Genomic DNA, 9,343 nt, shown 5'->3' on the forward strand with positions numbered 1-9,343 from the left:
CTTCGGCCTCTCAGCCCTTGCCCTTGGCTCCTCTGCTGTGAGTGTACAAGCATCTTCAGCCTTCTTTTCCTCCTACTTCCCCTTGGGGTCGGTGGGGTTCTCCTTGTGGTCCCTTGGCCTGGCAGGGGCGAGGTTCTACCTGGTCCGCAGATCTGGTCCCCTGTGGGGCCCTCTGTTCTGCATTGGCTGGTGATGTCCTTTCGCAGACCCTCCTTCCCAGGGGGTATAGCTAGGGTATCTATTCTACGTGAAGGAATCTGCGGCTAGTAGTCTCTATCAAATGTACGAGTTACTTACCTTCGGTAACGATGTATCTGGTAGAGACGATTCTCCAAACATGTTGTGTCCCCCTGTGTGCATGCACATGGCATGAGGCACCAAGGGCCCTGCAAGGCCCTGCTGGACCTGGCCCTTTTTGCAGGGTTATCCCCAATTTTTTTGCCTTCCTCCTGTATTTCCTCTGACCTGTTTTGTTTAGTTTTGTGACTCTGGACACTTTACCACTGCTGATCAGTGCTAAAGTGCAAGTGCTGTCTCTTGTAAACTTGGTAAGATTGGTCTACACCTGTTTGGCATATTTAGTTTACCTGTAAGTCCCTTGTACAGTGGTATCTCATTTACCCAGGGCCTGTAAATTAAATGCTACTTGTGGGCCTGCAGCGCTGCTTGTGCCACCCTCCACAGTAGCCTTTCAAACCTGTCTCAGGCCAATGCCGCTGCAGGGGCTGCATGCGCAGTTTACTGTCGCAATGATGCAGCATTTAAAGTGGTTGCCACATCTGAAACTCCCCTTTTACTACATATATGTTAACCCTAAGGTAGGCACTAGGTAGCCCAATGGGCAGGGTGCTGTGTAGGTAAAAGGTAGGACATGTGGCTTAACTGTGTGGCATGTCCTGGTAGTGACAAACAGCCTGCTTGGTTTCTCACTGGTGGGAGGCTGCCCTCTCATAGGTTTGTATTGGGAATTCCCTGATATGTGATTCAGTAGTAATTTCTAATATGAAAAGTGTAGTGTGGCCATGTTTTGTATGTTTGAAATTGTAGTAATAAATCCTGCTTATTGGTGAAAGCAGATTTGTTATTACTTTTTGAGAAATGCCACTTGTAGAATCAGGCATTTCTGTGTGCTTATGACTCTTTGTGCCCAGCCTGGTTGTGTATTCAACGCCTTGCTTAGAATGACAGGAGCAGGGGATGTGCATTCACTTTAGACAGTCACAAGGGGGGTTAAGGTGTGTCCTGCCTTTCCTGGGTGACTCAGCGCCGGGCTGAATAGAACTTGGCTGCTTTTATAGTGGTGGGAGGAGTTTCCCTTGCAACTGAATAGGCCTGGTCTGCATTTAGAGTGATGGGAGGAGTTGCACCTGCACCTGACTAGGACTGTGCCTGACTTTCACAATGCTGTCTCTGTCCCCCTGTAGTGTGTCTGGGGCCAGAGCTTAGGATGTGAATAGGGGTGTTGTGCATGTCTAAAAAGTAATTGAAGTGCCCCCAGAACAAAGACTTGTGGAGCATAAGTACAGGGGCTGTGACCCCATATTTTTAGACACTGCATGGACTTATAGCCAAACGCCTCTGGCTCTACAGATGGCACCTTGCCAGAGGACTGTCAGGATGAACCACCATTGCCCTTGATTGCTGGGAGGACCGTCCTGCTGCCTGCTGGGATGAGAGACGGATCTCCCAGCATGTGAGGAGTGCTGGTTGATGCCCCTGGTCCCTGCAAACAGAGCTCGTGGTGAGTGCTTTGTTGACCTGCCGGAAGCACTTGTAGAGCGCTGTATTTTCCTTTCATTTTTGGGGAAAGCACATGTGGAAAACGTTTGTCTGTTTGAATTGAGAGTGCGGGTGCTGTTTTCCCAATTCAGCAATGTGGGAGTGTGATTCCCTCGCGGCCCGAGACGCGCACTTTGTTTCGGGGCTGTTCACCGCTGGCGTACCCGGGTCCCTAACATGCTGCAGTTGAGGTGCGTGGCCTCTGACGAGATACCCGGTTAGCTCGGCTTCCCCGCCCATGTGTTGCCAGAGCAACCAGAGAGACCAAGCAAAGAAAGGAAAGCCGGCGCAGCACCAGAGAGATATGGTGATTTCCCATGCTGCAAACCCGAAAGAAGAGAACAACGCCCTGGAGGTCCACCATTGAGATTCTCCCCTTGCGGGCTCCTGTGCTCCCTTCAGAAGGTAGTGCTGAGCGAACGCTGAGGCAATCTATTACTTGGGGCATTCCTTGGCAGCCCGTAAGCATTCTGGCTTTGCAGTCCGCTGCATGTAATTCTTTTCAGGTGCATGACCAAGCAAGGTCAAAAATGCAGATCACCGCTGTATGTGTGCCTTCTCATCGTGGTGTGCACATACCTTGGGGGCATTTTCATTTTGGATGTCCATCCCGGGGGGAGTCCTCGACGAAGGCCCCCCCCCCCCGCTTCGCAGGGTAGGAAACTTTCCCACAGATTACCATAGTTCCCCTAATAGGAGGGCAGGGGTACCTGAACTCTGATCTGGATTTGAGATTACTGTAGTCCTACTGGTAAGCATGCAGATCCTCCTGCGGCCTATGTGGTACTTATATAGCCAGGCTGTGTTTGGGTGCTACATTCAATGTTGTAGGTGGGCAAGTGGCCCTGTAACCTACGTTAGGGGAGCAACCTTATTGTAGAGGGTGTACTAGAGGCACCGAAGCGCTATGCTCTAGGAGTCTATGGTGATACTGGTTGTCATATGAGGATTTATGTGTGTTATTATCTAACTGCTTCATACTTATGCCCTGATGTTGTGATTTATGCTGGTTTACATTTCAAGGACTGGCATAGTATGCTGATCAGCCATGAGTGATGGATGACCTAACCTGCATTTTAGGCCCTGATGTGTTCTAATGTATGTTGTTTCTTGCCTTGCATTGTCAGGATAAACTAGCATTATTTCATGTTTCACCTTATATGTGCAGTGGTGCGGTATTCATAACATGTGAAAACTGTAAGTAGTTACTTAATTGCACAATCTATGTTTTTATGAACATTGCCTACTGGCAAAGAGATTTTATGATCTATGTGATGTCATGACAAGTGCCTAGTGGCACAGTGATTTATGTGATTGCGGTCTAATGTGTTTTATGTACAAAACAAAGGAGTCTCTTTTTGTGCTGTGCCTAGTGTGTCACTGGTGAGTGCGTGTGTTGAGCAAACGCTTTACACATTGCCTCTGGGATAAGCCTGACAGCTCTGCCAAGCTACCAAGGGGGTGAGCAGGGGTTATCTTGGTTGTGTAACTCTCTTACCCTGACTAGAGTGGTGAGTTCTGCCTGGCTGAGGTGTATACCCTAGCCAACAGAAACCCCATTTCTAGCAGACCCCCTTAGTTTCCTCTCTGCCACAGTTTTCATGGCAGGCTCACTACCAAGACAACCGGGTCAGAGAGGAAGCTCGAAATATGTTTCACGGAATCGCAGTGATCCCGCCAAGCATATTGCGGCCTCAGGCCCACCGTGCAACAAGCAGAGAATGGCGGTTCCCTGGCGGTTGTGATGGTTGCAGTGGTCCCTGGGCGACCCGTCTGCCCTTGTCATAATAGAGCGTTCGGGAGGCCGCCACTGTGAGTCTGGCAGTCCGTGGACTGCCAGACTCGTAATAAGTGCTCAAGTTTTGTAGGTTTGTAGCTGATTTTGGTTGTTTGGTGCTTACTTCTTTGGCTGCTATCTCATGATTTATGCAGAGGAATTTCATCACCTATATTGCTATATATATTTTTTCTCTCATTGTCACAACAACTGCTGTTGGGGTCAAATGTGTAAGATTATTGTAATCTGGCTCATCCTGTCCTATGTACTTAAGAAGCAGCATTGCAGTAAGAGACACAGGATTCTTCTGGCTCTGCTGTCTATCACATGTGATTGTAGAATGTATATTACTTTTAATCAAGTCCCTGCTAAGTAGCTGATTAAGGCGGCATAAGGCTAAGAACTTACATTGATGAGACAGGATGGAAAATGTTGTGAAGAAGATGCTGTATATATATATATATATATATATATATATATATATATATATATATATATATATATATATATATATATATATATCCAATTACCGCTGGTGCACAGAGGAGATGATGGACGTCACAGTTCCAGAATCATGAATGTGAAGAGCTGTGTGGCATTGCGTAACCACATTTTTATCTGCCTGCTGTACAGTTCTTTAGACAATTTTAGAGATGTTATCCTGAACCTCAACTATTATGCCACCATTTTTTCACATTTTCTTGGGCAGGATAACCCAATACCAATGAGGAGTGTAAGGTTTGTCTGGTACACAACATAAGTATTGAAATAGTTAATCCAACGCCTTTCGATTTTTAGCCATTTTGTGTAAAATTTGTGCTGCGAAAAGCACCTTGGTTTTTTTCGCCTTTTTGCAGGATTGAACTCTCCAAGTGTGCTTTGTTCACTTGTGCAGTCCTATTCAAGGTAGGGATTTTATTATCCACCACTTTCAAAGTTCACCACCTGCTTCTGCCCACTGAGTCTTATATCAGTGTTTTAACTAAGCCTATTCGATTCACTGTACAGATATCAAAATAAATCAACAGGTCCTTCATTCCAGTCTCGGACATCCTATAGGCCTAGCCATCCTTTAGTTTAATCAGTCTATCACATATCCGTCTACTGACCTAACTATGAACCCATAGCTACATCTACTCTTGCAATTATTTAGCATGTATCAACCCACAAGTCTCAACCATTCAACTATCCATCTGCCATGAAATGACTTGCTGACATCCAACAAGCCCTTCTACCACCTACCACCCTCTCACCCTGTTCATGCACCTTTCAAATCTCCACCTACTGACCCACTAGTGTGCATACCCTGGTTCCTCAAATCCAGCTACTAATGTCCTGCTCCATTAATCTTCCACTTTCCCACTTCTATTATTTTATAAATATACCATCTACACAGTCATCCATCTCTGTAACGTTCAATTCACCTAGCTGGCATCCTCCCCAAAGATTTGCATGCCACCTACATACTCATGGAATGATCAATCCTTATAGCTGTTTGCCATGTACCTCACAAGCAGGTCCACCCATGTAACAATCCAACAGCCACCAACAAAGCCACTGACATCTACCAACCCATCAACTACTTACAAGTTGCTCACATGTTTATCTAACACCAACTAAACAAATAGCACTACTCTTCTATGCACTGTTTATTTAGTGACTCAGTCAGTAACACATCACTACCAACCCACAGACATCAAACCCAGCCACCTACCACTTAACCATCACTTGCCCAAAATATATACATTTGCAATCAGCTGACAATCCTATTGACAACTCAATCTACAAACCAACTCCCTAATGACAAACCACTCCACATCTATGCATCTTACTCATGCAATGACCACTACTCAATTAATAGACCACCTACTCATTTAACCACTGAATAGACAGCAACCCTTCCATCTTCCACCTGCTGATCCACTGACCAGCAGACACGTATTTCTTATGAAATCTCAGGCCTACTTCAATCCGCCTATCCACACACAAATCCATGAATATGCAAGCTTAGTAATTTACAACCTTAGTCACTTACAAACGTATTATTTATCCATTGAATTATTCACTTGTACATCCACCTCCAATATATACACATATTCAACCTGAATAAATGAATGAATATTAGCCTTATAAAGCGCAAACTTTGCCCGAAGGCATCAAGGCGCTGCAGAAAGGGACATTAGACAGAAATATACGTAGATCTCATACTGAAGGACTGGTAAAGAGCCAGGTCTTCAAAACCTTACGGAAGAGAGAGTGAGACACTTGACCAGAAATTGAAGAGGGGAGGGAATTCCAGAGCCTAGCAACGGAGACGGCTCTGCTCCCCCATTTAACTCTCTTAAACCTGGGAACTACCTACAGATTTTAACTGGCGGATCTTAACTGCCTGGTAGTGACATATCGTCGAAAGAGCCCTTTAATGCCTTCTGAACCTAGACTGTAAAAGCCTTATGAGTAAGACAAAGAGCCTTTAACGGAATTCTCTGGTTTAGAGGGAGCCAGTGTAGCTCACTGACAGAAGCGGAGACTGAATCGGATTTAGGAAGGTCCATCACCAGCCTGGCTGCGGCATTCTGCACCAGCTGCAGACGATGGACAAGCCCTTTGTTAATACCCAAATAGAGGGCATTACAATAGTCCAGTCTAGATAAACTCATCCAACTATCCACCTACCCGTTCACATATTTATATATCAACTACTTACTCACTTATACACACACAAACACATATCTAGACTGGCTACCATCTACTGATCAGTTATCTGTCTCAGCTGCCTACAAAGCTATCCAAAGCTCCACCTGTTTGCCAATTGACACTTTGCTTCAATTAACAACCATTGTCTCGTCCTTCCATCTATCACAATCACTTTACCCATCTCACCAAGTAATAACACATCCCCTAACAACAAAAGCACTCACTATCAAGCAAAAGACAGTCCACCTCTTAGACCAACTAAAACCAATCGTAGCATTCCCAAAAGAACAACCAATTCATCCACCCCTCCAAAGAGCAGCAATACCCTCTACAACCACCAGTCATCTCAATCTTCATCCTAAAAGCAATTTAATCCTTCATTCTAAAACCAACGCCCACCACTTTAATAAAAGTCAATCCACCTCTCATTCACACTGCAGACAACCCAAGCATTCCCTCCAACAAAATCCAAACCAACCAGCATTTCAGCACAAACATCCACTCATCCTTCCTATAAACCCATCACTCCAACAACCAATCGAGTAATTTGCCCAGCTAAGAATCAGCCCCCTTGCTAGGCAAAGCAGATACATCTATCGTTCAACAAAAATATTGATCAAACAAAGGCTCTACATAAAGCCCTTCCAGCAATACTCCGACTAACCAAAAACCGACAAATCAGGCCATATAAAATCAGCTCAACCATATCTGCATATAAAGTTATCCTACTCATCCCCCATCAATTACCAATTCACACACTGCTGCATCATGGTTCACTTCAGATTTTCAACTAAACAAGCTTCAGTTATTTCTCACTCAGCCCCCATTCCCAGTGTCATTCACAATTCCTCCAAGCCCATCACTCTCCAAGCCTTCCAAATAAGCGCTCGCTCAGCCATACTCCAACCCCCTGCAACTATTGACTACAGAGACCCACACATGCTTCCACCCATCCCCTACCTCCAGTGCTCTACCCAACCACTTTTCGATTTTGAAACCATATATTCTGACCACGATTCCTCAGCCATCAACCAATTTCTGGGCAGTGTGTCAAGACACCCACCCACGGTTTTGGATCTACCTTAAAACATTCTACACTCATCCAGTCACTTACTTACCCAGCCACCACCCCATTTCTCCCATTCATCCAGGTGTCTATTTACTCTTTCATAGGTCTGTTTGACTCTCTTCTTCTCTCACGTCTCTCCCATCGCCCTCATGAGCCCCACACACAGTGCTTAATTTGAGCCGGTGGTTGCCGGTGGGTGCCACCAGCACTCATTTTTGGGGACCAGCACTTATATTTCCTGAATGGACATTTCCCGAGAGCAAAACTCAAACGGGAAAAGAGGAAGCGAAAGAGGGAAAAAAACGTCAAAAAGGGAGAAAGCAGTAATCTGCAAGAGTGAGATAAAGGGCAAGGGGGGTGTCTGGTAATCCATTAAAGAAGCCTGAGGCGACTTCAAGATTACCCAGCCTTGGTTTTTATGCGCTGACATTTTAACAGCGCGGACGCAGGCTTCCGAATAGAGCTTTGAACACCGGCACTCATTGTTTTACAAATTAAGCACTGCCCTCACATTATCTCTGTGTCGCTCATCTAACCCTGGAACAGCCTGTCTTCCACCCATTTCCCTTCCTCCAGCAACAAATCAATGTCTTGTTCACCTCCTGCTCTCCGCCACCCCCTGTTCTGCAACCATCCCTGTGTGCAACTCTCCCTCCACAAGTGCCACCTTCCATCCACGCCGCGCCTCCTTTCTCCTGTCCTTCCTCCCCCCATCCATTTTCTTCCCGTTCCCATTATACCAGCCTCTCCCCACCCCCCGCCCATCTTCCATCATCTCATTACACACCCCGGGAGTGACGCTGGTCCATGCCGTGCACAGCATCCCCTCCCCCTGGGTGGGAAGCCCCTGCACCCCATGCACCGCAGCGGGTGGAGAGAGGTGGGCTAGGCCTTTACCTGGAAGGTTAGCAGTGCTGCTTCCCCGCCTAGAGGATCCCTGGCGCTGGTGGACCCACCTAGGTCGGGTTTAGTGATGCCTCGTTGTCGGGTTGGGGTGCCGATGGACCATGCAGCATCCTTCCATGGCGGTAAGACCCTGTCTGGTCACGAGTCAGGAGTGGGACCCACCTAGGGGTGCCCCTACCGCGGAGAGTGCTCTCATTTGCCTCTCCCAGGCGCTACCTCAGGGACTCTAGTCGTGGCTCATACCCTGCAGAGCTCTCTCTGGATTGCGCCCTCTCGTTGACCGTCTGTCCCTGGGGCTGTTCCTGGAGCTGGTGTCTCTCTGTCTCCACCTGCCAGCCCCCTCTGAGGAGTGCCGCCAGCCCTAGGGTCTGTCTCTGGTGTGTTCCGTTTGTTGGCTGGCTCGCTGTTCCTAGCTCCCAGAGCTCTCTTAACTGCGTCGCACGTCCTCGGGGTGTCCCAGGGAGGCCTCCAGTAGGCTCAGTGACCCCACGTCCCTGACTCTCTCTCGACGGTTCCCCCACGCTCTAGTGTGTGCCCCTGGGGAACTCCATATAGATGCCTCTTGGACCCAGCCTCCCTGACACTCTTGTCATGACTGTCCTAGGTGCTGCCCCCGAGGGCCTCTACTAAGGGTCCGTCTCTCTGTTCCTTCTTCCCCGTCGCTCTCTCTACAGTACAGGGTGCTGTCTCACGCGTCCGCCACCGTACTGCCGTCTGTCTGACCTCCTCCTCAGTGCTCTCTGGACTGTGCTGCCTGCCCTAGGCGCTGTCTCCTGGGTGGCAGGGACGGACCTCCAATCTCTCCATAGTGGTCTTTGCGCCCAGTCCTTCGGTGCCACGTGGGCACGGGTGGTCTCGGGGTGCCTCGGCAGCCGGGGGTACAGAGCTGATGCAGGGAAGCCTTGGCAGGCAAAGCTGGGTGGGCAGGCGGGAGCTGCTGATGCAAATGCAGATGCCGGCCTCGGGATTTTCTCCCCCCTCCTCTCCCTCCCATCCACCCATCCCGTCACACAGCTGTTTAATCCATAGGCAGGGCACGCGCGCACCTACTCGCACGGAGAGGGAGGGGGAGAGCCAAGGAGAGAACACTTCACAGGCTGCAGCCTTACCTGCAG

At 48.1% G+C, this 9,343-nt stretch overlaps 1 protein-coding gene across 1 annotated transcript in view; it reads right to left on the bottom strand.

Annotated features, from left to right (window-relative positions):
• Positions 1-9,134, bottom strand: part of ELFN2 (extracellular leucine rich repeat and fibronectin type III domain containing 2) — a 277,996-nt gene extending 268,862 nt beyond the window's left edge. The window contains exon 1 of the mRNA XM_085601360.1: positions 8,220-9,134. The gene's annotated coding sequence lies outside the window, so the exon portion shown is untranslated. The remainder of the gene's footprint in view (positions 1-8,219) is intronic.
• Between the last annotated feature and the right edge of the window lie 209 nt (positions 9,135-9,343).

The sequence above is a fragment of the Triturus cristatus genome, chromosome 4_2 (genome assembly GCF_964204655.1).
Source record: "Triturus cristatus chromosome 4_2, aTriCri1.1, whole genome shotgun sequence".
NCBI classification, from domain to species: Eukaryota; Metazoa; Chordata; class Amphibia; order Caudata; family Salamandridae; genus Triturus; species Triturus cristatus.